The 27,467-nt window shown below is 35.2% G+C and overlaps 1 pseudogene; it reads right to left on the bottom strand.

The window, feature by feature from the left end:
• Positions 1-7,020: 7,020 nt before the first annotated feature.
• LOC143649330 (olfactory receptor 4C11-like) lies at positions 7,021-7,929 on the bottom strand (annotated as a pseudogene).
• Between the last annotated feature and the right edge of the window lie 19,538 nt (positions 7,930-27,467).

Below are 27,467 nucleotides of genomic sequence, written 5' to 3' on the forward strand. Positions count from 1 at the left end.
CAATCAAGGTGTCAACCATAGCCGTGATCAAATCTTAAGGCTCAACTGGAAAAGCATCTGCTCCTAAGCTCATGTGGTTTTGTCAAAATTCATTTTACTGTATGTTTTTGGACTGATGACCTCAGTTCTTAGTGGGTGTTGGCTAGAGACCACCCCTAGTTTCTTCTTATGTTTGTATCTCTAAAGGGCAGCTCAAAGCCTGGCAGTTTCCTTCATCAAAGCCAGCAAGACATGGAGACTGTGAGCAAGACAGAAAATACGATCTTAGGTAATACAGTTATAAAAGTGACTACTAAATTTACTTCATTCTACTGGTTAGATGAAAAGCACAGTCCCACCCACATTCAAGGGAAGGGGATTGTATTGATTGAATACTAGGGACAAGAATCTTGAGTATTTTAGATTCTCTTCATGCTCACCCTAGTTGGTATATGAGAAACCTGACCAGTCCTCAAAAATATAAATTACCATAGGAAGGTTTTATTTTTTGACTGAAGAAAAGCTCCTTTACAGATGATTTCAAAACATTTCAGTGATTACTGGGGTGAAGGCAATCCTAATTTACTGGTCTAGAAAATCTGCCCATTCCCAGAACATTAACATAAACTTTAAGCCTTGCATTTCATTTTTATTTTCCTATGTGCATGCAGTTTAATTAAGGGAATGGGTTTTATATTAAATTTACTTTTTTAGTTTTATTTTTTTGCGTGGGCAGGCACAAGGCATTGAACCTGGGTCTCCAGCCTGGCGGGCGAGAATTCTCTCACTGAGCCACTGTCGCACCACCCTAATACACTTACTTTTATCTTCCAAAGTATAAAACAGATTTTCTTAGTTTTCAGTATTCTATAGGACTCTTTTAAAGGAAATAAATCTCATGAATCCTTGTTTGAATATGAACAGCTTACAGCATAATGTTTCTCAAATATATATACATTTATAAACATATGGGGTTATCAGTAACTTATGAGACAGAGGAATATAAAAATGAAACAAATTTACAAACAAAATTGTGATAATATCCTATACATTAAAATTAATAATGTAATATTGCATAAGTATTAATATAGTTAATATTGTGATGCTATAGTCAAATGGACACATGAATACTGCACAGAGATTTAGCAAAGGTAATTTGAAGTTTGGCACATCAGGGTTATTACCAATGTTTTCTACTGAAACTACTGTAAAGCCATTGCCACGTTCTCCATAGCCATTTGATATCTACTTGACAAAAATTCTTTCCTCACTTGTCAAGCTCATGTCTACTTGCTTCTTATACTTGCAACAGAGATTATTAGTGGTTGATGTCTGCATAGTAGCAATCATTATCTGGTAATGAAATTATGTGGCAGCATCTAGATGTACATTGCTCATCAGATGATCCAAGATGTGCTTTATATGCATTTTGTTTTTATCACCCAAACAGAAATGGTTGGAAATGAGACAATTTTAAATCAGTTAGACAAAAATGTCAGAGAGAGATCATTAGAGCAGTTAATGTAAAAGAAGTGGTGTGATTATTTCTGGAGATTATTTTATATTCTGTAGTCAGAGAAGGATTCTATAAGCAGATAATCTGATTTCCTTCTGATTATGAATTTTGTTGTGACCCAATGTATTAATTAACAAGATTAATTATAATGACAAGGACTGATAATTGATGAAAATTATCAGAAAGAAAACTTCATGTGATGAATATTCTGGGTGAAGAAAATACACAGTGAAATTCTGAACATTTTCAAGGCAATATAAAATGCAAAGTAGATAGAAAATAATGATCTAGGTAGAGAATGGTGAGATTGAGTCAGAATTATCATATTACCTGGCATTACCAGTTGTAGGTATGTACCCAGAAGAATTGAATACAAGGACTTGACCAGATATTTTCATCCAGTTTTTCAGAGTGGCATTATTTGCAATTGCCAAAATATGGAAACAACCCAAGTGCCAATCAATATATGAATGGGGGATAAACAAAATGTGCTCTCTACACTGTATACATACAATGGAATATTATTCAGTTGCAAAAAAAAAAAAAGAATGTAGTTCTGGTACATGTGAAAACATGGATAAAACTTGATGACATTATGTTGAGTGAAATAAGCCAGTCACAAAAGGACAAATATTGTATGATATTGCTGGTATGAAACAATTAGAATAAGCAAATTTGATATCAGAAACTAGAATACAGGTTATCAGGGATTGGGATGAGATGGGTTAGAAAATGGTAGGTAATGCTTAATTGGTCCATAGTTTCTGTTTGAGTTGATGGAAAATCTATATGAAAAATGTTAGTAATAATAGTGCAGCATTTTGAATGGAATTATCATCATTAAGTTATAAAGTTGGAAGTGGTTACATGAGAAAAATTTAGGTCACAAGAATAAAAACTAAGAAAACCAACATAGCCTTATAAAATGCAAACATTGAACTCTATAAATTACAGATTATAGGTAATAACAGATTTATAATAATACTGTTTCACCAGCTGTAATAAAGTTAATACACTTATGCAAAATGTGTATTCACAATAGGAAAATCTGTGTCTGTGGGGGGGGTTAAATATCATTCTCTAATTTCTGCTTTCTTTATCTACAAATTCTCTAATAAAAATATGCACATTCTCACCCCACCAAAAAGAAGGAACAAATTATTTATACATGCAACAAATTGGGTGCATCTATAAGGCATTTTGCTGAAGGATAAAGGCCAATCACCAAAGTTAACATATGTTTGATTCCAGTTATGAAATAACAGAAGAATGGGACACAGATTAGTGGATGCAAGGGGCAAGTAAGAAAGTTTGGTTATAAAAGAGATGCAAGAGACTGAGGTAAGGGGTATGGGATGTATGTGTTTTTTCTTTTTTCTTCTTATTGCATTTTCTGGAGTGATGCAAATGTTCTAAAAATGAGCGTGGTGATGAATACACAATTATGTGATGATTTGTGAGCCATTGATTGAACACACATGTGTGTGGAGATTTGTCAATAAAAATATTTTTAAAAAATTGTATATAACTAAGTATACTCACATGAGTAAGCAAAAATAAAAGTGGGAAAATATTAGTAAAATTAGTAGATAGTGTCAGTATCAATGTTCTTCATTTGATATTATATCATCATTTCATAAAATATTGGAAGAAACTAAGCAAGGTATACATAGGATATGTATCTCTGTATCATTTTTTGCAAATGCATGTGAATCCACAGTTTTCCCAATAATAATTTCAATGTAAAATACACACACACTTTTGCACAAAATTCAAAGCCCTTGATATTTCTCAGGTTTAAAACATCACCAAAAACTACCCCCCTAAAAGGGATGATCCCATAAATAGAAATCTCAGCTTACTTATTAATTATTTTAACAAGTTTTTGGCAGTTGATATTGTGCAGAATATTTAAAAATAAGAACCAGATTTCAAGTTATCCACCCAGCTACCTCTGTATATCTATGTTCCTCACTCAACTCATGACAAAAATATATGAGCCTGGGTGGGTCACAGTGGCTCAATAGGCCAAGTTCTTGCCTGCCATGTCAGAGACACAGGTTTGATTCCCGGTGCCTGCCCATGTGAAAAAAAAAAATATATATATATATATATGCCAAAGATAATAATGAAAAATAACAAAAAAAAGAAACCAAAATATGAGTCAAAAAATTAGCTACGTTTTTACAGATGTTAGAAAGGAGATGCCTTGGGAACAGATTACAAAAACTTAAATATTTGTATAAATAGCTATGATTTTGTTTTTTGTGGAAAAGCTCAAAAATAAACATATAGTAAAGTACACATATTTTCCAGTTGGGAAAAATTGGCTCCCCTTATTATGCTTTTCTTTAATTGTTAGGAAACATGAAATTATGGATCCTGAGTGGGATTTGAAACCTTCTAACTGTAAACATTTCTGAAACTATTTGTATCCAAAAGACTGTTTAGAGATAAAGGATACCACAGGCTCAGAACACTTCAAATTATCACAGATTTAACTTTCTTCTATTACAAGATTTAAAATAATCTCATTAATGTGTAGCCTCTGCTAAGAACTGACCTGATGTGATATTTTTATTCACACATAAATTTTCATCCAAATGTACCCGCTACTTTCCTACTACAGGGTAAAGTTTGGGCCCAGGGAATATTTAGGATAGAACACCAGATATAATTCTTTAGCTGAGTTCAAGTTCTTCAAACACTGACAATCTAGCCCCAGTGCTACATTCTGATCCACTCCCTCTGACTCATGGTATAGTGGGGTGTGGAGAGAAGCTCTTTCAGATCCGTTTGAGCCCTGAACATAGTTGTCACCTTCTTGGAACATTTAACTGTATGCTTATTGTGGTTATTAGAAATTACAGTTACTGTAATTCCTTAAACAAAATGCAACCCTATATTTTTCAAACTTCTGATGATTCTGTCAGAGATCCTGTGATTGTTCTTGGGGTCTGAACCCTCAGACATGAATTCAGAGATGGGATAACTGAAAATGGCCTCACCATATAAATAAATCACAATGGATTTTGTAATAAATGCCTTAGATCATTTGTGAGGTCTCTCTGGGATCCTACTGAATCAGAGACTTATTTTCAGGCCTCCTTTCCTTCCCTTATTTGCAATGCCCTTGGTAGTTTCCTTTCTGCCCTTTTCCCATTACCTTTTCAAAAGGCCAGTCTTTGCCAATAACCAGTGGAACTCCATGACCAGATCTTACAGTGCAATTTACTCCAAAAATGTCCATGTTTTAGAAGGTTTTTATCTGTAAATATTTTTTATCTAGGCATACAAACAAATGATTCTGCAGCGGAAGTAAAATACAACCACATTTTAAATTAAAATGAAGAATTTTGAAATCCACTGTTAATGCAATTATTTCTGATTTAATGCTTCTTATATAACAATGTGTTAAAACAGAAAATATCCTCTTTAGGATGCAAGTATTTTTAGTTCTTAATTATTGAGACAGATAAAGACTGTCTTGTACTGTATCACACTTGAAGGAGCATCAGGAAACAGTAATTAAAATTTTGTTTTTATTATGTCTTGTTTACTTAAAAATGAATTATACTTAAATATATTCATTATAGGACTAAGTTCAAAAATTCTAAAAATAAAAATTTAAGACAAATTTAGAAAATTGTGAATGTTAATTTGGAGGCATATGAAGCAAAATTGCAGCTCTGAATATGGTACTGACAGCTCTGACAAATATCCTCTTTAAGACAGAAATATTTTTTATATCACCCATAAAATATTTAATTATTGGGAATCTTTTGGAGTGAGGTGATGACATTTGGCCTTCATTTGACTAAGATATTTCATTTATGTATGAACTTCTACTTGCTCCTTTCCTATTAGAGAATATCACCTATTGTAGTACTTCCTGGTACCAATATAAATGTAATAATAATGATGTCCTAATACAATATGCCATTATTTGATAAAAAGTTTATGAGGTGGTATTTGTGTACATGTCATATATATAGTTTAGATTATCTTCAACATGGAAATATGCATTTGAAAGCATTCTTATATAAAGCTAAAAGGTCAAATTTGAGAAAGAGTAGAGATAAATTTTCAATTTTTATGTAATTCCAAAAATTCAGAAATAGGTTGAAGTTTCTAGGATGAACAAAATCATATTTACTTCATCCTTCCTGATATGTATCTTTCCTGAGAGATAATAGGTATGTACCTAGAGTCAAAATGTCTTGAAACAATTTCTTCCAGGAAATATGCTCATAGAAATATGTGCATGCTGATATGTAAGGAAAATAATGCTCCTACTTTTACCTAGAAAAATATCACTTTTTAACATTTTTCTTTCATCATCATTTACAATTCTTTAGGTTTCCTTCTGAATATTCCAGCTGACAAGTACTTTCACCTTTTCCTTCCTTTCTTTTTTAAAGAGCAAAGTGAAAATCTCAGGACACACTTCAATGGCCAATATTGGTTAAGGCATCCAAGTGTAAGGCTCATCGATAACCATCCACAGGATGTTTAAACTTTTTTAGAGAAAGTCTAGATTGGCATTGAACTTCCCAAATTTTATTGAAGGTTGAAGGACTATTCTTATAGGATCCCCAGTGAGGTATGCTTGGACAAAATTTCCAAAGTATTATCTTCTAGAGCCATCTTCTTTATTTCTCAGGTTGGCAAGGAAACTTGATTTTTTAAGTATTATTTTAATTTGCTGGCTGCCAGGATGCAACCCCCCCCCCAGAGATGGATTGGCTTTCAATAAAAGAGGATATATTTAGTTAACATATAGTTCTTCAGAGGAAAGGCAGCTAACTTTCAACTGAGGTTCGTTCTCACATGGGAAGATGCAGGGCAATCTCTGCTGACCTCTCCTGGCCTCTGGGCTTCAACGACTTTCCATGGGGTGATTCTTTTCTGCATCTCCAAAGGTCTATGATGAGCTGCAAGTGCTGATATGAGGTATGCTGAGCTGCTTGGGCTGTACTATGTTATGCTCTCTCATTTAAGTGCCAGCCAATTAGATCAAACATCATTCATTGCATCAGGCATGCCTCCTAGCTGACTGCAGATATAATCAGTAATAGATGAGGTTCACATGCCATCAGCTCATGTCCGCAGCAAAAGATCTAGGCATCTTCACCTGGCCAAGTTGACAACTGAATCTAACTACCACAAGTATCTAGTCTTTTCTAGCCTTGCTGTTGTTGATAAGTTATGTAAGGGTCTAGTAAAAAAATTCAGAAAAGGAATTTGGTGGCCACATATACATACCCATAAAATCTTTCATTGTAAATCAAGCATTTTTTCTGAATAAACTTATGAACAGAAAACTAAAATAACATATGACAATGACCAACTCTTGATAGAATTCAATTGAGGCATCATAGTGTGTTCAACGTGATTATGAGGCATGCTCAGTTTCTTATTCTTTCTTGGTTTGGATACTTTTTCTTTGCTGTCCATAAATAATAAAGTGAAATATTAAGGAAATATAAACTAGATTTCCCATAAGTTAGTCATCAGCTGAATTTTCACTTGCTATACCATAGCTTTTTCACGGCAGTTTTCACTTTTGCCTTCCTGAGTGTATAGATCAGAGGATTAAGCAAGGGTGTCCCAAGTGAATAAAACATAGACACCTTCTTGTCCACTGGAAATACAGTTGACCATTGTGTTTATATGAATATACATAGCCCCCAAAATATGACAACCACAAAAAAATGGGATGTACAGTGAGAGAGAGCTTTCCATCTTCCTTCCCTACTTTGGTTTCTCAGGGAATATAAATTAACTATATTATGAGATAAATAAGATTACAAAACTCACCATGCATATGGCACCACTATTGTACACAACTAGCAAATTTATGATGTAAGCATCCATGCAGGCAAGTTTCATCAAAGGCTGTAAGTCACAGAAATAGTGATCAACGCCTTTGGAGTCACAGAAGGGCACTCTTGAGGCCAGAAAAGCTGTGCTGAAGAATGAATAAAAGATCCTACCCAAGCCATAATCACCAACACACCACAGACATGCTGACTCATGATGGTTATGTAGCGCAGGGGCTTACAAATAACCACATCATGCTCAAAAGCCATGATAATGAGCACACAGGCCTCCATGGTCCCATAGAAATGGAATGCAAAGACCTGCATCATGTCTTATTGTAGGAAATTATCTTTTTCTGAATAAGGGCATCCACAATCAACCTGGGAGCAGTGGTTGTAGAAAAGTGAGGATCAACAAAGTACAGGTAGAAGAGAAAGAAGTACATGGGACTCCTAAATGTCTGATTGCCTAAAAGGTCACCACAATGAGAAAGTTTCCCAAAAGACTCCCAAGGTAAAGAGTCAAGAAGACATTGATATTGCTTTCTGCATTACTGCATCCTGGATCAACCTCAACAGAATGAATTCAGCCACACTTTTATTCATCACCATGTCAGAAGCTGTACATAGAATGCAGTTGAGAAAGATTTAATCTGCAGAGAAAAGAAAAAAAAGAAAAGAAGTGACATCTAGTGGAGTTAAGAGAGCTAAACTCTGAAATTTTTTTGCCCTATACTATGTTAAGCTTAACTGTCTTTGGTGTATACCAGAATTCCCCAGGAATTTTTGTATACCTGCAGATGACCAGGCGTCTTGCAAATGTATGTATTGATTCAGGGTCCCTTTTATTGGACAAAACCATGTGTATTTTGGAATAAAAACAAAATATCTTTCACAAATTTTGATTCCTATCAAGGGTAAAAAATGCAGATCTTGTTCTTTCCTTGCTGAGTGACTGCATAGCTTTGAGTTTCGGTATTTCTATAAAAACTTGAGTGCAAATATCTGCCATATTATATTTTCAGTTTAAATAAGAATTTATAAAAGTCTACACTTGCACTTACACTTATAATAGACATCTGTATCTATTATAACATGCCTATTTTTCATCTTGGGAGGAATTTTTTTTAGAAATAACTATTTTGACAATTTTTTAGCTATGTTTCAAAAGGTTAAGCTTCATCAGTTTTCATGATATAACACATATCTGGGTACTATATTGAGAATGATCTCATGGAGGGAAACTAACCTATTCTTTATTGTGTTTTGAAACTATCTCCTTACTCACCTTAAGAAGACTATATTGAGTCACTCTGAATTTGAATTTGACTGGTCCCCAATTTCTAATATTTCTATAACTAAGCTGTGTTTTACTCATACAAATCCCTCATCATTTGAATTATCCTGGCTACTTCTTCTAAAAATATTATTTGAAACAATATTCACTATTCCAAGATACAATTTTGACTGTACATTATGAGAATTTTTTCACACATATGTATAATTTTTGCAGTTGAAATCATATTTTTTTTGCATGGACAGGCACTGGGAATCAAACCCGGGTCTCTGGCATGGTGGATGAGAACTCTGCATGCTGAGCCACTATGGCCTGCCCATAACATATTTTGTATTCTAATTTTTTACTTAGAATGATAATAAACACTTGGTTGCTATAATTTCAACATCTAATTGTCAATTCAATGGCATGACAATGAATACGTTTTTATAATTATATTAACCAATGTCCATTGGGGCACTTCTGTTCTTTCAGTTTTCACTCTCATAAATAAAAATTCTCCAAACAACTATGAAATAATTTTGCCAATTTGATATTGTTTCCCCTATTGCTTATTCTCATTGTCATTGTTATATTATAAAAGCTATTTTACATGTTATAGTAGTCATTTATAAACTATATTTTATTACAGAATAGTACATATTATGATGAAATGTTGAAATAAACAGAAGGATGAGAAAAAATAGAAGTATTCTCTCAATTTTTTGAATTGATAATCTTATATTCTAGATATAACTATTTTATTTCTTGTTTGTCCTGCATAAATTTTCCATAGCTATTTTGCTTATGTGTATATCTCTCTAAATTTTTATCTACAAATCATGCCACTGTTTCAATATTAATGTTATGCAGAAAAACTCATAGCTGTACAAAAACAAGCTGCTTGGGATGTCACCCCACACTCTTCCTATGTTACTACTAATGAAATTATATATTTATTTTAAAAATATATTATGAATTTCAAATGTTTGCACATTTAGTTCTAAAATTATATCCATTCTTAAAATTATTTATCTTAGGTCAACACATTATGAATCCTGTAATTATACCTAAGATGGATTTAATTTAGCAGAATACTTATTATGTATGTTAGTAACATTTCTATTGTCAGAGTCAGATTACCTGAGTTTAAAACTTGGCACCATTATTTGTTAGGTGTGTTTTTGGTCAAATCAGATTAGATATAATCAGTTTTACTGTGCAGATTAAAGGAGGAAAATAATAGCATCTAGTTCATAACAAACTCTATGTATGTCTCAGACTTTGCCTCTCATTTTTATGGTATTGTTTTTTCTTTCTGTGTTTTTATTTCTCTTTTATTGTTATTAATTTTATGCTTTATATGGTCCAATCTGTCATTTTTTCCATTGTTATTTCATCCCTTTTTACACATTTAACTAAATTATCATACTTGCTCTGTTTCCTAAAACGTGTCCATGAATTTCCTGTTTCATATGTTGAATCAAAATTAGCTATAGTAATTGTTAGGAATGGGAAAAATACCCTCCTCTTCTTAACATCTTACTAAGAGTTGTAAGATAAATGTAGAGAGGATCATTAATTCTTCAAGGCACCATGTGAAAGCAATTAGAAGTGTAGAAACCATTTACAGAGAGGAGAAAAAATTCCTAACATAGAACTTGGTCAGTAAGAATTAAAGTTATGAAAAGTTAAGCTACAACTGTAATGGGACATAACCTCCAAACCATATTTTCATCAAAATATTGATGAGAGCTTACGAATACAGTGATCACCACCTAGAGGCTGAAGCCACACTGCAAAGAGTCAAACCTCTCTCACTATCCTTCAGTGGTGTGACATTAACAAGTCTCTTGATAGTCCATGTTTAATTGTATCCAACTACAAAAGAAAAAGCATTCTAATTTTCAGGGTTACTTTGAAGTTTAAATAATTAAAATGTATGAAACATATACAAGATGCAGGTACCAAGTTACTGCAATGAGTGGTTGCTACTGAGTTTCCAAGAGCTATTTAAACCTCCTGGAATAAAGCTGAAGAACTATATCACCCACTGATTTCCTTTGCTGAGTGGCTGGAATCACACCAGCACTTTGTCTGACACTAGTTTTCTTATGGATAGGAAGAACTTTTCTGAAAGATATTTAATAAAGAAAAAAGAAAAAAATCTAGAACACTCTCAATATAAGGGTTCAATGATTACAGGACAGTAAAATATCTTTCTTGCAAAAATCTTGAGATCCAGATTTGCAAAAAGTAGAATGAGGGCATTTGATGAGAAAACAGAAATAAAAGATTTAATGGAAGTACTACAACATGTGCCATATCAAGAAACCTTTAGTTTTACCAGACTGAAGACTTGTGGTAGAAAAACTTATGAAAACAAGTTGTCCTCATAGGCAAAGTCTGTAAAACTAATTTATGAAAGCTTGATGTTTTTCTATTGTCAATACAGAAAATATAGCTGCACAAAAATAGGACAGCAACTTTTATTAAGATTTCATTGGCACCTAAAAATAAAAAGTATGGAAAGTTGTTTAGTGGAATTTCCCTACCATTTCCTTCATGGAATTTACTGCAATTTCTCTTTTGAAATTATCTATCCTAATGGGCCTCACAAGATGTTAGGCACCCATAAGAACATCCTTGTTTCCTTGATTAAGAACCCAGTGGTTTCTTTGTGACTTCAATAAAATAAAGAATGGTCCTGCAGTCATTCCAAGTGTGACTCATCAGTGTCTCCATACTTCACAATTCCTCTCAGAAAGAAGGATGAGAAGCACTCACTCTCAGTTTCCATGGGAAGACATAACAATATGAGGAGACCAAGATGTGGATGTTGGTCTTCTTGCTGAGTAATACAACTCTTGCATTAGTCAAATTAGTTTATATCTGAGCCAAAGCACATTATTTGAAAAATGGATTCAAGAAAAAATCTCTCCCTTCAGCTTTGAGAATCATTTTATTACTCCTAAAGCATAGAACATAATAATTCATTTCATACAGTGTTTAATACTTATTAAATTTTAAATAGTATATGTCACTTAATTTAATGGAAGGAAAACAGAACTTTGGTTAAGAAACATATGTTTGCTTTATTGTGAGAAGTTTTCCTGCATGCCAGAACTTTAAGCTGACATTTCATGAATCCCATTTTTGAAATGATCAATGGGAATTCTTTCAGTGGATCCCACAGGTCTTTTGGAGATATTTATTCTATATGATAGACAAAGAACAGAAATTTAGTGAATCTCCCTTTTCACCATTTCCCTCCTCTCTCTGTCTTTCCCTGCCCTTGTCATCCCATGAAAAGCAAGAAAGAATTTAAAATTTAATGTCTGCAATATTGGCCATGACTTCAAACCCCTTAAATATGTGTCATCATCATATTTTCACTTTTCCTCCAGGTGTTTCTGCATAAGCATATACTACCCAAGATTTTCACCTGTACTCAAAAACACCCAGTCTCAATCCCTCAATTATTTCCACAGTTCACAGCAGCTGAATGCCCTCTCTTCTGTTGACTCAAATCTCCAGTTCTGCTTGTAGAAATAGTACCCAGTCAATACTGCAACTCCTCAGAGAAGCCTTCCTGGAGTTACTCAAATACTTCTCTTCATACCAGCCCAACACTGTTCAACAACACCAAAATATTTAATTAAATAATGTGATCCCTAATTATATCCTCACTTTTGTTTTAGTATCTTTGTTCATTTGATCCTACTGTACATCTTCATGTAACTGAGGCAAGTGAGTTTTTTTGTCTTTTGTGCACATCAGTCCATGGTAGAGACAATTGGCAGTGAGCCATCACAGTGGTTTCAGGACCACAACTCAAGCCTTCAGACTCCATAGCCACCTCCTTCTAACCCCTACCCCACACTACCATGCTAGACATTAGACTCCTACCATCCAAATAAAATTAACATAAAACTAAGGATCATAAACAGATAAAGAATGAAGCCATTGTTGTGGTCAGTTTCTGAACAAAAATCAGCATATTATATGTATATTTGAGAAGTATTTGTGAGGATAGTGGTTAGAGAATGATGGAAGGAGTCAGAGCCAGAAGAAGAAAAGTTTCACTGTGAACAAGAATCAGAAAAGACAAAGAATCAGGATATGGGACAGGTAAAAACAGAGTGCAAAGCTGAGAAAGAACCATTATAGGTAAAATAGTTCTTTGAGTGCTTATATTCATATGCATGTGTGACAGTGGGTCCTGCACACCCACTGTTAGACCCCAACTATGGATGCCTCTCCTTTTCCTGATCTTAACCTTTGCAAATAATAAATCTGCATGTTTAGAGTGTTATACCTCTGCCTCCTTCTCTTTGCTCTTTTTTTTAATATCAGAATTGGTATGAAACAAGTCTGCATCAAGCAAAGGCCAGTGAGAGCAGAGTTTCCCTGAAACATAAGAATCTTCACATTGCTGTGAGAAATTGTCCAAAGAATTTAAGATTCCTCAGGAGACATTAATAGATGATAGAAACTCTTCTGAAAAATTTTTCTTAGATTTGAGGCAAGGAGAAAAGAAACATATCAACTGGACTTATAAATTTACCTTTCTTCTTGTATAAAAATGATGATATCCAATCAAGAGCTCAAAGTTTTCTGTTTTTCAATTCTGGTTTACTTTGAAGATAAATCATGTGCAATGAACTTGAAACAAGGGAATTATACTTCATGAAGAGTCACTGTTGCGTTATGTTTCAGAAGCTATGGGGAGTAAAAATGTCACTGTGAGCCAACCTTTTCTAGAAGCCTGAGCTAGACCCTATGAAAGAGTCTGTGATACAGGTAGGAAAAAGGGAAAGATCATATTTCTGCTTCTAGAAATTTCTAGACAAAAAAGATATTACCACCACTCTTTGGTAGACACATATCTAAAGCCAGGTCTAATACCGCAAAACACTCCCTGACAGAACAGATGAATTAAACAGGACTTCTTCTTCGATCAGATATGTATAAGAATTTCACAAATGCTCAGAAATCCCTTTCAGTCTCCAGAGGTTCAAGAGTTACACCCATCCACTGCCAACCCAGATGGATTTGCTCAATGGGTTACTTAACAGAGTTAATCATGAACACAACAAATTACAGGGCCAATTAACCCCAGGCAAGAGTATCAAAAAGTAGATTTTTTCCCCAAAGAATTCTCTTCACTTTCTACTGTATCCTAAGGAAAATATTCCATTTCCATAAGCAAGCATCAATGTCCACACTCACACACCCTGCTCTTAGGAAAGGGATACTTTCAAACTCATATCAAAATGCAGACTACTCGAAGTTACAAGAGATTTTGTAAGGCAAAACTCTAAATTGTGGTAAATAAATGTGATATTAATGAGTTCTTACTCAATTATTTAAACTCTAGAACTTTGGCAAGTTTATTAACTTCTCCTAGTTTCCTACTGTAATTTTATGTCTTTCATAAGAGTGGGAAAATTTGGTAATTATTTCCTCATGATTTACTCCTGTGTTTAGACATCTGAATTTTTAAAATTAATTTACTATGGAAGTCATGTTCCCTCTCTTACCTAAGGTTTTTTTCTTGAATGGCTTTGTGCTCTAACAGTTCTTTGACATATCTTTAAATGTATTATAGACCTTTAGCATAGCTTCTGTTTATATGATCAGAGTTTCTTCAGCTCTTTATTAAATTCTTTCCCAGCCTAAATGGAATGATATTTAGATCGCCCTTTTTTTGCAGTTGCTTTCTTCACAGAAAATACCTTTCTCTTCTCACTTCCTCCTCATAGAATGTGTTCATTTGTTTGTTTGCCTATATATATCTATATATATAGAGAGAAATAATGAGAAGATACTATTACATATATATGCAAAATATTTTGTTGTGGTAAAATAAAATATATACAAAGGAAAGAAAGTAAAAAGCAATAAGTTTTGAAGCACACTTCAAAAATAATTACAGAAAAGATCCCAGTGTTTGTCCTGGGCTACCAGTGCACCATCTCAGATTTTTTCTTCCTAACTGCTCTGAAACACCAGTGACAGGATGGAATATTAATTAATATATTGGTTCATCAGCCATACTCATTTTCTCTGTTATACCTCCTGGTTTAATAGTTCTTCCACTCTCTAGTGATCTTTGGGCAATTCCCATTCTAACTTTTTCATGTTTACAAGGGGTCTCCACACTAAAGGATAGGGGGATGAAAGTGATTGATAATCTTGGAGAGATTGGTTCTTCTGAGTTTCAGGATTTATCTGACCTTTGGGAATTATATGTTCCAGGAAGGTAAATTTAGTGTGTGAAACCTTTATAGCATCTCAGTTAGAGCCCTAGATATTTTTAAGAGTGAACAGGATTGATGTTGATTGGGATTTATCAAACCATGGTAATTAGTGCTGTCCAATTGAAACTTGCAAAAGAGTAGCTTCCAGAATAGCCTCTTGGCCACCGATACCTTATTTTATTATATTTCTTTGGCCCCTTTTGTTCAGGAAGGCATTGTAGATCCCATGGGGCCAGGACAAGACTTATGTCTGGGAGTCATATCTCACTTTGTCATGGAGATTTTCAACCCTGAATGGTTTATACCATGTAGTTGGGAGGGCAATGATCCTCCTTGCAGAATTGAGCTTAGAGAAAGAGAGGTCACATATGAGCAAAAAATAGGCTTCCTGGAAGTAACTCTTAGGCCTTCTTATGGGTAGTATTAGCTTCTCCCCTAAAAGAGTAAATTTTATAAGGGCAAGTTTCAAAATCCAGGGTTTGGCCTACTTTCTCTGGAGTCCCCAATGGCTAAGTGGATAACCAGAATTTCCCAGATGGGAGAGTTTAATAGTTTCACATGTATATGACCATCAAGGGACTGCACCAATATTCAACCATCAGTCCACCATAGTCTGAGATGGATCCTGATATTATAGTAATCTATGCAGAATTACAATGCCTCATTCTTGTTCTGGATCCCAGGAGTTTGAGCTGTTTAAATGAACTATCCAGATAGGGTGATTTAGATTATGTGTTACAAAAAACTAGGTTCTAGGCATTAAAAAACTATTCTGCATTTGGTGGCCTCATATAGTAGCTGAAGGTCTAGAGTATATACACTCTTATCTTTTACTTTGCATTCTACTTTTCTTTAGATCCATCCAGATTGACTTTCTTTTAAACCCTAATTGAAGTCTTATCTCTTTTTCAGTTACTTTAAATGTTATTATGTATAACTATACTAACTTTCAGAGTTGTGGTATACCAGAATTACTCAAAGTTGCAGGGAAATACCAGCCGATACACATATACCTCAGTGTCCCAGAATCTAGAAATACATTTACAACTTCAGATTAAATGTGGGTGCTATAAGGACTTACCATCTACACTCCCATTTTCTTGTAAAGCTTTTTTGGAGAGAGTCCTTAGCATATTTTTTCTTTTGTTTCTGGCTTATTTTGCACAATCCATGGTCCCCAAATTTTATTCAATTCTTTGTGTGCTTCTCAACATCCTTCTTTTTTATAGGTGCACCATAATCCATCATATAAATATATCACTGTTCACCATTGTGCTTCTCAGTCATTGTATCCTTTGGCTCCCTCCATCTATTAGGCATCAAGGATAATGCCAGAAATAAACAAACTACAATTTAGTGTATCTGTGCTTGGTTGTGCAGTCAGTAGTATTCTCAATTTTAGGCAATTTTCACTGGTACATTATGACAAATAACTGGCAAGAATAACATCACCAACTATCAAATCAAAACTACCCATCATCACCTGTCCCTTCTATGCAAATTTCTTGCCCATGATAGTGCTGTAGTATCCTGTTGATATCTTTTTGTTAACTATTGGACATTGTATGCATTTTTAGTTTCCTCTCTGTATCCCTCTACTGTTGACTCTTTGTCCACTATCAAGTCATTGGAATAGTTCATGAGAGAATTAATTTATAAATATAGATTTAATCAGTGGGATACATTGTGCTATGCATTCCCTTTCAATAATATTAACCTTTAATATGGCAGTGTTAATTATAAACCCACTGATTAGTTACCATCCATTCCCTTGCATTTAGATTTAACAACTGTGGGTAGGTTTCTTCCACCTCTAGCTTTTGTATACTTCTAGGTGTTCCATATTGTACAGTACAACCTTTGAATTTATCTTTTCCAGAGTCATAATAGTGGAATTATACAGTAACTGTCCTTTTATGTCTGACTTATTTCACTCAGCATTTTGTCCACAAGGTTCATCTATTTTGTCATATGATTTAGGACCTCATTTTGTCTTAATGCTGCACAATATTCCATCATATGCATATACCACATTTTGTTTATCCACTTATCTGTTGATGGGCACTTGGGTTGTTTCTATCTTTTGGCCATTGTGAATGGTGCCAGTATGAACATCATTGTGCAATGTCTGCTCATGTCAATACCTGTAGCTCTTCTGGGTATATACTGAGTATTGTATTGCCAGGTTAAATGGCAAATCAATATTTACGTTTCTGAAGAATCACCAAACTGTCTTCCACAGCAGCTGCAGCAGTATAGATTCCCACCTAAAGTAAATAAATGTTCCCATTTTTCCACATCCTTTCCAACATTTATGACTTTCTGTTTGATAACAACCAATCTTATAGATAGGAGATGATATATCATTGTCATCTTAATTTGCATTTCCCTTACAGCTAATGAAAATGAGAATTTCTTCATGTACCTTTCTGCCATCTGAGTTTGGTCTTCAGAGAAATGTCTACTCATATCATCTACCCATTTTACAATTGTGTGTTTGTTCTTTGTTGCTGAGATGTATAATTTCTTTATGTGTGAAGGATATCAAGCTTTTATTCAATAGATGGTTTCTAAATATTTTCTCCCATTGAGTTGGCTGCCTTTTCATCTTTTTGACAAAGTCCTGTGAGTCAGGAAAGCTCTTCATCTTAAAGAGTACCCATTTGCCTATTTTTCTATGGCTGCTTGAACTTTATGTGTAAAGTTTAAGAAGATACCTTATGTTACTAGATCTTTAAAATGATTTTCTGCATTTTCTTCTGTAATTTTTATAGTACAGGTTCTTACATTTAGGATTTTAATCCATTTTGAATTAATTTCTGTATAGAGTGTGTTCTAGTTTGCTAGCTTCCAAAATGCAACATACCAGGAATGAATGACTTTTTAAAGGGGAATTTAATAAGTTGCTAGTTTACAGTTCTAAGGCCAAGAAAATGTCCCAACTAAAACAAGTCTATAGAAATGTCCAATCTAAGGCATCCAGGGAAGGATACCTTGGTTCAAGAAGGCCAATGAAGTTCAGGGTTTCTCTCTCAAGTGGAAGGGCACATGGTGAACACAGTCAGTGTTTCTCTCTCATCTGGAAGAACACATGGTGAACATGACATCATCTGCTAGCTTCCTCTCCTGGATTCTTTTTTCATGAAGCTCTGTAGGAGGCACTTTCCTTCTTCATATCCAAAGGTCGCTGGCTGTTGGACTCTGCTTCTCATGGCTATGATATTCTGCTCTGCTCTCTCTGAACCACCCTCATTCTCCAAAATGTTTCCTCTTCTATAGGACTGCATAAACTAATCAAAACCCACCCAAATGAGTGGAGAAATGCCTCAACCTAATCCAGCTTAACAACCACTCTTGATTAAATCACATCTCTGGGGAGATGATCTAATTACAATTTCAAACATACAATACTGAATAGGGATTAGAAGAAATTATGCCTTTATAAAATGGGATTAGGTTTAAAACATGGATTTTCTAGGGTACATACATAATTTCAAACAAATACAGATTGTAAGGTAGGGGACCCCTTTCATTCTTTTGGCTGTTGATAACCAATTCTTCCATACCTATTAATTGAAAAGCCTATTGTGTTGCCATTCAATGGATTTGGGGACCTTATCAAAGATCAATTGCCTAAAGATTTGGTAGTCTATCTCTGCACTCTTGATTTCACCCCATTCATCAATACTTCTTTCTTTGTGCCAATACCATGCTGCTTTGACCACTGTGTAAGCTTTAAAGGGGAAATGATAATCCTTTCATTTCACTCTTCTTTTTAAGTATATCTTTAGCTACTTGAGGTCTCTTTCTTTTCCAAATTAGTTTTATAGCCAACTTTTCTGAGTCTTCAAGGTAGCTTGTCAGGATTTTAATTGGTATTGCATTGAATCTGTAGATCAGTCTGAGTAGAATTGACATCTTAATGACATTCAACCCTTCTATCCATGATCATGGAATGTGTTTCCATCTATTTAAGTCATTTTCAATTTTCTTTAAAAAATTTTTTAAATTTTCTGTGTACAAGTATTTGAAATCCCTGACTAGGCTTATTTCTAGATATCTGAGCTTTTGGGCCACTAGTTTGAAAAGATTTTTTCCTTATTGTCTCCTCAGATTGACATTTGCTTGTGTACAGATACATTACTGACTTTTGTACATTAATCCTCTATTCTGCCAATTTGCCAAATTTGTTTATTAAATCAAGCAGCTTTGTCATAGAATTCTCAGGGTTTCCTAAGTGTAAAATCATGGCATCTGCAAATAAAATAAATTTTACTTCTTCCTTTCCTATTGGAAAGACTTTTATTTCTTTCTCCTGTCTTATTGCTCCAACAGGGACTTCTAGTGTATTGGTGAATAACAGTGGTGACAATGGGCATCCTTGCCTTCTCCATCTTAGAGGGAATGCTTTCAGTCTCTCACCAGTAGGTATGATGAGAGCCATAGGTTTTTTTATATTATGTCCTTCATGATATTGAGAAAGTTTCCTTCTATTCCTACGTTTTGAAGTGTTTTTTTATCAAGAAAGAATACTAGACTTTGATGAATGTTTTTTCATCATCACTCACAATGATCATGTAAATTTTTCTCTTTTGATTTGTTAATGGGTTGTATTATGTTGATTGATTTTCTTGTGTTGAACTGCACTTGTATTATTGTTATAAAGTCCACTTGGTCATGATGTACAATTCTTTTAATATGTATGGTAGTTAGATTCAGTTGTCAACTTGGGTAGGTGAGGGTACCTAGTTCTGTTGCTGTGGACATAAGCCAATGGTACATGAACCTCATCTGTTGCTCATTACATCTGCAGTCAACTAGGAGGTATGCCTGCTGCAATGAATGATGTTTGACTTAACTGGTTGGTGCTTAAATGAGAGAGCACAATGTAGCACAGTCCAAGCAGTTCAACATACCTCATCTCAGCACTCACAGCTCAGTCCAGGCCCTTGGAGAAGAAGAAAGAAATCACCCTGGGGAAAGGTGTTGGAACCCAGAGGCCTGGAGAGAAGGCCAGCAGAGTTCTCCCTGTGCCTTCCCATGTAAGAAAGAACCTCAGCTGAATGTTAGCTGCCTTTCCTCTGAAGAACTAATGAAATAAATCCCCTTTTATTGAAAGTCAGTCCACCTCTGTTGTGTTGCATTCCAGCAGTCAGCAAACTAGGACAATATGTCATTGGATTCAGTTTGCTAGTATATTATTAAGTAATTTTGCACCTATATTCATTGTGGACATTGGCCTGTAGTTGCCCTTTCTCGTAGCATCTTTCTCTGGTTTTGGTTTTAGAGTGAAGATAGCATCATAAAATGAGTTAGGTAGCATTCACTTTTCCTCAAATTTTGGAAGAGCTTGAATAGAATTAGTTCTTTTTGGAATGTTTGATAAAATTTCCATGTGAATTTTCTCCTGGGCTTTCTTTGTCTGAAGATTTCTGAAGACTGATTGAATTTCTTTACTCAGTATTGGTTTGAGGAGATCCTCTATGTCTTCTCAAGTCAGTATAGGTAGTTTGTGTGTTTCTAGGAATTTTTCCATTTGTCTAGAAAAGAAATGTAATTATATAAAATATATATCAATAGAATGTAATTGTATAAAATATATGAATTAAAAGTAACAATAATACTATTAATAAATATATAGATAGAAAAATGTTTTAAATAGAAGGGGAAAAGAAGAATATTTGGAACAAAATGAAAACCAAGGCAAATAGGGAGTTTACTTGCTTTCACTAAGTATGGGAAATTCCTGAGGTACATCCTTCTTCAGGTCTGCAGTGGCTGGAAGGCAGACATGCAAGAAGTAGGAGATGCTCCCCATCTGGTGGATGTATGGGCTTTCTTGTCCTTGCTGGGTGGGAAGCTGGTCTTAGCTATTGCACATGGACAACTGGCTTTGGCCCACATGTCTGGGGAGCTGACCTGCACTGAAGAGATCATCTGATCTCCAGTACCTGGCACCCAGTGAGTTCACCAGAAATCATGCCAGCATGGCCAGCTATTCCTAGCACCTAGCAGGAAGATTGCTCCCATTGCCCATTGACCTGGCCTCATGCAGTGGACAATCAGGCCACCTCTGGTGTCTCTACAACCTGAGTGGGGAGTACTCCGCAGCCAGCAGCTGGGGCAAGCTGAAGCGGGGTGGATGATCAGTTGCTTCCTGCCCTCAACTCTGTTCACAATGTATCATGCCTCAGTGGGATCACTTTCAATAAACTCACCTACTCTCCCCATCCCAGTCTCCCCTACTCCTCCTTAAAACACCTGCAAGGGGCATATTTAATTACTAACACCTCAGGGACATAGTCCTGGTCATTTTCTCTCTGTCTTTTATCTTGTTCCACAGAGCAGAAATGAATTCAATTCACTCTTCTGGCCATATTGCTAGAAGCTGCCTTTATATATATTTAACACTCCTTTTTTACATCTAGCAAATTTTACCTGGTGGGCTTATTTGGGGAGAAAGGTTACACCATACAGCATCTATCCCAGTCTGTTTTTCCCAGACAAGACAGGTCTAGGACTCGACAGTGATGTACCTCAGTATCATGGTTTCCTGGGGATTAAACCAGCAGGGTGCTGGCCTTTTCTATGAAGCCTCCTCATTTTGTTCTTTTCCTATTCTGTCCAGCAGATGATTCCCTCAGCCCACTGATATCTAAAGGGTAGTGTTGTTCTCTGTCTTTAATTCGCAGGTGACCCTGACCCTACCAGGGGCATAGTCAAGACAATAACTGTGGAGGTAGAAATGGAGGAAGCAATTTGAAACTGTTGCTATTTACCCAGCCCCTGGGGTCTGAGTTCTCTAAATGACAGCTGTGCCTGTGCTGGACCTTGTACACCCTTTTTTGGTGATAATCTGTTCTTCAGCTACCTGTTCCCTGTAGGTTAAAAACATTACAATGATTTTCAAGCAACCCCTCCTTTTACACTGCCTATGTGTGTTTTAGGAGGAGGCTGGACTCTGTTATTGATCAGTTGAAACTATTGCTGATATCCCAGCCCCTGGGACCTAAATTCTATGAATGGCAGCTTCCACTTGCACTGGGCCTTTCTGCCTTTTCTCTTCCTCCTTTCTTTGGGGGAAGATTTGACCTTTACTTACTCTGTCTCTAAGTCAACTATATTTCCACCCTCTGGGGTGAGACTGAAAATGGAATCTCAAGGCTGATTTCTCTAGTGGGATGTTCAAAGTGAAAAATGCTGTTCTTGGGGTTGGGCACCAGCAATCCAGGTTAACCAATAGCAGGTTCACTAATGACAAGTTCACCGATGAAGAGTCAGAGTCAGAAAGAAACCAGCTTTATGTGCTTCTTTCCTTGGGCCAAAGCACATTTCATGAACTCTCTGAGATCAGTCAATCCCAAAGCCTCTGTTCCTTTTCATCAACCAGATTCTTCCATACTGGGAGTGGGGTTAAAACATAATTCCTGGTTTCTGTTTTAGTTGCATTGCAAATTTATCTTTGCGGAGACCTGGTATGCAGCATTCCAATTTCATTAATCAAATCCACTATTGCAACCTGGATGACCTCCCCATCCTTGCTACTAGAAGAAAGAGTTGTTCCCTTCTAAAGTGACTCTTGAGTCAGTCTGCTGTGTCAGTGGGGGAGGGGCACCAGCCTCAATAGCATAGAAGGATTTACTTAAAATTACAATTTCTCAGTCTCTCATTTTCACTCATCCTGTCTGGTATACAATGTGCATATAGTCTTCAAAGTCCCACAAACTGATGTTTCAGAGAGTTCTTGGCTATTTACTAACTGCCCTGGAGGACAGATGGTTTGCTAAAGCTGTTGGAATTAGCAACAGCCATTCTTAGCCAGAAACAGAATGGCTTTTAAAATGAAAATTTATTAAGTTGCACGTTCACCTCTCTAGGGCCACAAAAATGTCTAAACTAAAGCATCTGTAGTAAGATTACTTGACTCAAGAACACCTCTGTCAGCCAAGAAAGCACATGTCAAGTGCATATATTGGTTTTTGACTTCTGGTTTCAAACAGCTTCCCTATGAATACTTTCTTTCTGTATCTCCAAACATATGGGTCTCATCTTGGCTCTGTCATCTCTGAAGGCTCTGAGTTTTCTCCAAAATGTTTTCCCTTTGAAAGGATTCTAGTAAATTTATCAAGACCTACCTAGAATGGGCAGAGTTACATCTCTGTTTAGTCAAAAGGTCACACCCACAACTGGTTTTGCCACATCTACATGGAAGTAATGTAATCAAATTTTTTCATGCTTAACAATGTATCTTGCCTCACAAAATTGGATCAGGATTATAACATGGCTTCTGGGGTACATAATAGTTTCAATTCCACACATCAGACAACACTTTTCTAAATGCATAGACTAAAGATTCACAAAAATTAGTAATTTTCTCACCACTCAAGCAATTTCCTCTTCAAGCCACCTGCTCTTCCCCTCTTCCTTTTCACAGGAAAATCATTGTCTTCTGAGACTGTTGAAAAGTCATTTCTGTTTTCAAAATATTTAACTCATAAAAGTTTAGTATATCACCCCATATAGACTTTAGAATTGAGGAAATGTCCTGAAGGAAATCAACACTGTATGATTGAGGCTCTCCATATAGCCTCCAAAAGCTCAGCTGATGTCTCTGCCCTGCAGCAGGGACCCTCCAGCACTACAGAGCCCAGATTCTCAGTCTTCTCTTTTTGCTCAGAAACAACAAATGCCCCCAAGGCAGAAGTCACCACAGAATTCAACTGACATCACTGTAGTTTTCTGTCTCTGGACTTTTATCCTTTAAGTTTTGCTTACTGTAGCAGGATTGTGATCCCTTCATCCAGTTGATTTCTCAATTTAATCCAGATTTTTTAGTTGATCACAATAAGCACACTGTTGACCATAAATTAGTAGATATATCTCAGGAGCAGAAGTGCATTTATATATATTTGGTTTGATTCATTTATTAGTTCAACAAATTTCTCACTACTTACTGTGTGCTAGGCAGTAATCTAGGTTCTGGAGACATACAGTAAAGCATTTAAACTATAGCAAATTCTATATATATATATATATATATATATATATATATATATCCTCATATGAATTATAAATTTGAATTGGGGACATAAAATAAACAAAATACATAAATAAACTTTATGGAATATTAGATTATTAAAACTTTTAGGGAGAAAAATTGAGAAAGAATGGCGTAATAGAAGATAAAAAATGTAGGGAGTGGGGATTGAAATTCTGTAAGGTAGCTGGGGAAAATGTATTGAAAACTTTAAACAATTAGATAATAAATCAAGTCAAGTGATATTTTAAACCAAACATATATCTGAAGGAAGAATAATTAAGAAGCAGTAAACAACCTGGGCGGTGTCTTAGGCAAGAGTATACCTAGTGTCATTTGAAAATATGGTAAGATCACTGTTTTTTACAACACATTGGAGCAAGGAATTGTTAAAGTTGGCCTATAGAGCATGCAAATTGTAAATAATAGAGGTGGGCTAAAGACAAGTAAGTATGAAATTGAGAGATATAGGTCATGATTATGTGAATGAACATCTAAGATAGATTAGAGATTCTTGGAAAAGAATTTGTTAATAAGTTAACTAAGGGCGGGCCACGGTGGCTCAGCAGGCAAGAATGCTTCCCTGCTATGCCAGAGGACCCGGGTTCGATTCCTGGTGCCTGCCTATGTTAAAAAAATAAGCTAACTCATAAGACAGTATAGTAGAAAGATTATTTCTGTTGACATCAAAATCAAGAATTATGCTAAAGCATCCAAGGACAAAAATAGGTTGAAAGTGAAAGATGGGAAAATACATTACATGTAAACAACAATCAGAAAAGAGCAAGATTAACTATATAAATGTCCAACAAATTAGATTTAAAATGTAAAACAAAAGAGACACTATGTATCAATAAAAAGAACAATTCAACAAAAAGACACAACAATAAAAAATATCTATGCACTGTGCTGGTTTGAAATGATTTATATCCCCTAGAAAAGCCATGTTTTATTCTGAATCCCATTTTGTAAAGACAGAATAATCCCCATTCAATATTGTATGTTTGAAACTGTAATTAGGTAATCTCCCTGAAGATGTGATTTAATCAAGAGTGGTTGTTAAACTGGATTAGGTGATGACATGTTTTTCCATCCATTTAGATGATGGGTCTTGATAAGTTTCTGGAGTCCTATAAAAGAGGAAACATTTTTGGGAATGAGAGATATGGAGAGAGCAGAGAATGCCACAACACCATGAAACAGAGAGTCCATGAGCCAGTGACCTTTGGAGATGAAGAAGGAAAACACCTCCCAGGGAGCTTCATGAAACTGGAAGCCAGGAGAGAAATCTATCAGATGATACTGTGCTTGTCATGTGCCCTTCCAGCTGAGAGAGAAGTCCTCACTATGTTCACCATGTGCCTTCTCACTTGAGAGGGAAACCCTGAACTTCATTGGCCCTCCTGAACCAAGGTAACTCTCCCTGGAGGGTTGCCTTTGATTGGACATTTCTATAGACTTGCTTTAACTGGAACATTTTCTTGGCCTTAGAACTGTAAACTAACAACTTATTAAATTCCCCTTTGTAGAAACCAATCAATTTCTGATATATTGCATTCTGGCAGCTAGCAAACTAGAACATGCATCAAGCCAGAGTGATCCACAATAAATGAGGCAAACATTGACAACACTGAAGGGAGAAATAGACACCTGTACCATAATTGTTGGAAATTTCAATTCTCTGCTGTCATCAATGGATAGAACATCTTGGCAGAGGATCAATAAAGAAGCAGGGAATTTGAATAATGTGATCAATGAACTAGACTTAACAGGTAATTACAGAACATTACACCATACAACAGAGGATACAGATTTTTCTCAAGTGTTTATGGATCATGTTCAAGGATAGACAATATGCTGGGTCATGACACAAGTCTCAAAAACTTATGAAGATTGAAATCATACAAAAAACTCAAACCAAATATCCCTATAGATTAGGAGAAGGATCAAAGGAGAAGAAGGAGTTGTAACAGAAAAGACAGGATTTAACAAATAAGTGTAATTACAGAATAATTTCACAGACTTTTTTTAGTGTCCACTGTCTTAGAACACCTATAAGGAAATAGATGAAATTGTGGAACTACAGCCCATACCACACATTGAAATTTGTTCTATAGCTACTTGTTCAAATGTACTTTGAAATTTACTACTTTTTTGCATATATGCTCAATTTCACAACTAAAAATGTTAATAAAGAAAAATGAATTATGCAGACACATGCTTGATTTGCATTTTTGGAGTCAAAAGCTTCAAGTTGAGGTAACTTGGTAAACAGTAGATGACTGACAAAGAAGGGCTAAAAGTGACATCCTTTGACTGAGATTAAGTAGCAATGAAGAACAATCATAATGAAAACCTCTTCTCTAGCCCCTTTGACATGAGTACTTTGAGAGAGAAAATAACACCTATTCAAATAGAATTAATATCCAGAGAGGATCATGAAAGCAAGGAGGTAAATGGAATGTTCTCACAAGTGATTGAGAATGTAGAGTGAATTCTACTTGTTATTGACTCAAGATCCAGAAGTATAATGAAAGAGAATGTGAAGGAAAGAGAGTTAAGATCAAAAAGGTATTTAAAGATCAGTAGGGGAAAAAGGACCAATTTAAACATTATCATAAATGAAAAAATAACAGTTTATAGTTTAAGACATGTTCTTTTGAACTCTTCATATCTTGGAAAATTTTTTAAAAAGACCTTCATTTGCTACAAGACTTTTTGAAATAGCATAACCCACTATGTTGTGAGCTCATATGACAAGGTAGAATAGTACATGGCACATAATGAGGAGCCAATAAATATTTGTCAAATGTAAGCAAGTTTTGAATAAAAAGTACTTCTGTGGACAGTCCTCTTGTGAGAAAGCTGTGTCAGAGAATGCTAGATGTCCAGGAAAATGCATACCCCACTTCAAGAATAACAGAGAGTTCCTTGGTTCTGTGGCCTCCCAAGTAGATCCCCCGGGTAGAGCAATAATATGATACAAATCTTGCAGGCAATTTCTGAGACTTCCCTTATATAACTATTTTGATGAGCTTCGACCTCTGGTGTTCTGCATATTTTTAAACTTTTTATTGTATAATATAACATATATAAACAGCAAAGAGTGAAAAATGTAATATGTTCAAAGCACTCTTCAACAAGTAGTTACAGGACAGATCCCAGAGTTTATCATGAGCCATCATATCATTATCTCAGATTTTTCTTTTTAGCTGTTTCAGAATAGAGGAGGTTAGAAGGAATAAATATTTCTTTATCAATCCAATCAACTATTTTTTCTTCATGAAAAATAACATATATACAAAAAAGCAATGAATTTCAAAGCACAGCAGAACAACTAGTTATAGAACAGATATCAGAGTTTGTTATGGGTTACAATTCCACAATTTTAGATCTTTATTTCTAGCTGTTCTAAGATACTAGAGACTAAGAGAAATATCAAGTTAAAGATTCAGCAATCATATTCATTTGTTAAACCCTACCTATCTATATAACTCCACCATTATCTTTAATCTTTCTATCCCACTTTTTAGGGGTATCTGGGTTATAGTTATTCTAAATTTTTCATGTTGGA

Source organism: Tamandua tetradactyla, chromosome 11 (genome assembly GCF_023851605.1).
Source record: "Tamandua tetradactyla isolate mTamTet1 chromosome 11, mTamTet1.pri, whole genome shotgun sequence".
Lineage (NCBI taxonomy): Eukaryota > Metazoa > Chordata > Mammalia > Pilosa > Myrmecophagidae > Tamandua > Tamandua tetradactyla.